Source organism: Pollicipes pollicipes, unplaced genomic scaffold (genome assembly GCF_011947565.3).
Source record: "Pollicipes pollicipes isolate AB1234 unplaced genomic scaffold, Ppol_2.1 Scaffold_6686;HRSCAF=7923_pilon_pilon_pilon, whole genome shotgun sequence".
Classification (NCBI taxonomy): Eukaryota; Metazoa; Arthropoda; class Thecostraca; order Pollicipedomorpha; family Pollicipedidae; genus Pollicipes; species Pollicipes pollicipes.
This window is the reverse complement of record NW_023596921.1, coordinates 31,502,263-31,504,711: the sequence shown is the minus strand read 5'-3', so window position 1 is coordinate 31,504,711 and position 2,449 is coordinate 31,502,263.

Here is a 2,449-nt window from a genome sequence, read left to right as displayed (position 1 = left end):
GGTGCGCTCACACCCGGGAGGCGTGCGTGCGCCGATTACGCCGCACGCGCACGCGCACGCACGCGGCCGCCCGTCACACGCCGACTGCACCTGGCGTCCCGGGGGTGTCACGCGGCACTACGCGATTTGCTAGAAATCCGAAGCCTCTCAGCGAAAGTCTATTAATAACGGCGGCACCAGTGGATAATGAGATAATTTCATTTTCTCTCGAGGAACGTGCGTTGCCAAAACTAATTAGGGAGCAAAGGCCGCCTCTAAACGAATCGGAGGAGGATTTGACAGCGATATCTGTTGTTTGAAGCATCTCGACACATACACGTTTCTATTTTTATTACCGGGAGCGAGCTTCCGCTGATCCATCATCAGCTTGTAAGAGGTTTGTCACTAATCAGCCGGGGATAAACGGTGGCTGCGGCGGAGGTGAAACGGCGCCAGCGAGCGGCGCTCGAGCAGAGCGGCACCCGTTGTCGCCTGTGGCTCCTCTCTCTATCTCTCTCCCCACTGTCGGTCATCAGTCAGTGTCCTGAAATTCAATTTATGGCAGGGTGCTTACTGTGTAAACACCAGCTAAAAGAAAATAACACCGCATCTCTCCAATAAGATCTAAAACGGATCACTCTTCAGCAGCAGCGGGTTGAAACAGTTGACTTGTTCACTGCTCGGTACGAAATGCACACCCATTTATCATAATTCGCCCTGCGGGAATCGAAAAGTAGATTGTGACTCGGGAAGATGCGGAATATATGCATAGGAAATAGGGAGAGTCGTCGTCCAGTTTGAGAGCCATTTTCCCACCCTACCCCGGCAATTTGGGGGAAACTGCGGCCTCCCAATCGTGCCTCTGCCCGCCGCTTCCGCCGGCCGGCGTCACATCCCGCGGATGGCCGCCGGCGACGCCTCGGCCATTGTCCTCCCTGATTGTTTTACTAGGCGTGCTCATTACCTCAACACGTTCGTTTTCTCCGGCCGGCCGGGCGGCGCCGCCGCCGGCCAGAAACCCGCGCCGGCTGGACTCGGGCGCACGCGCCGCGTCCGGTGGCCGCCGAATTCACGGCCATTGTCCACCGGTCACCACAATCAATCATAGAATGGGGGCGGCGGGTAGAGATCGGACTTTCCCCCGGATCGAACACAGCACTGCCGATGCTATCTGCCTGGTTTTTGTGCGTGCGTCGCGCGGGCGCCGCGTCACGGCGGCCGCGCCCCCGTCCTCCTCCGCCGCCGCAGCAGCCGTCGCCTCAGCCGCCTTCCACCGCGGCCGCCGCCGCCGCCGCCGGCCTGCACCACCGCCGCCGCCGCCGGCCTGCACCACCGCCGCCGCCGGCGCCGGCTCCCCGACAGCGGTCTGCCCGGCGCGCGGTCCCGTGCGGCCGGCGGGAGGGCTGGCCGCCGATGCGCCGTCGGCGTCGCCGGCGGTGCGCGCCTGTGGCGGGCTGCAGTCGCCGGGCCGGCCGGCCGGCGCCGCCGCTGTACACGGACGGCGGGGGTCGCAGACCTCGGCCGCCAGCAGACCGCGACGCCGCCGCCGGACGCGCCGGCCCGCGGGCGCGCCCGTGCAGGGGCTGCCTGGCAGCTCGTGCCGGACTGCCGTCTCGGCGCCCCGCTCCGGTGCTATGTCACCACGGCTGGTGCGGCGCCGGCGGTGATTGGCGAAGCGTCCTGCAGGGTGCGCTGGTGTCGCAGACGGAAGCGCTTCGGCTCCGGTGGCCGGCATCGGAGGTCGAATCCCGCACATTGCCTGCATATTCCAGCGTCGCTATCGCAGCCATCGGCGTGGCCGGGCTGCCCGCTGCGACGCTAATGAGCTCGGCGCTGACGTGCGTTGTAGGCAAACTAACGGCTGTTTGGTGTTTGTCCGTGTTCTCTTGGTTAACCTCCGCCCGCTCCACTCATTGTGACGTTAATAGCCGAGTCGCACAGCGTGAGAATCGGTGCGGCTGCTTTTCCTGCACTTACCGGTCTTTCCTCCTCCATTGGTCTGTTATCTATCATTTTTATCCTGACACGTCTCGGCGCAAATGGATCTAGAAGGCCGCGGCATTATTATCCGCATACGTAGCGCGAGTGATCGCATCGTAATAATTGTATAAAATGTCGAAGCCGTCTGAAGTAGCATTGCCTTGCTTGCTTGTGCTCTTCACCGAGTGTTCGTATCTCGTCATCGTCATTGTCCTATGTGACGATGTGAACAAGAGGTGCGGCCACGAAACACACATGAAAAACACAACAGTATAGCTTGCTATTACCCTGTGGTGTTTCCCAATTTCGATGAACGCAAGTAGTGATATTTGTGGATGTACAACTCCGTGCAGAAAACCACCATGAAAGGTACGCTTGACTTCCATTACAGCTCATACCTTTGCACTGGATCACCATTTCTATCGTATTTTCAACCAACCACTCCCGGCATCTTTCTGATCTCTTGGTTTTATGGTTCCAGCAGAGTCTT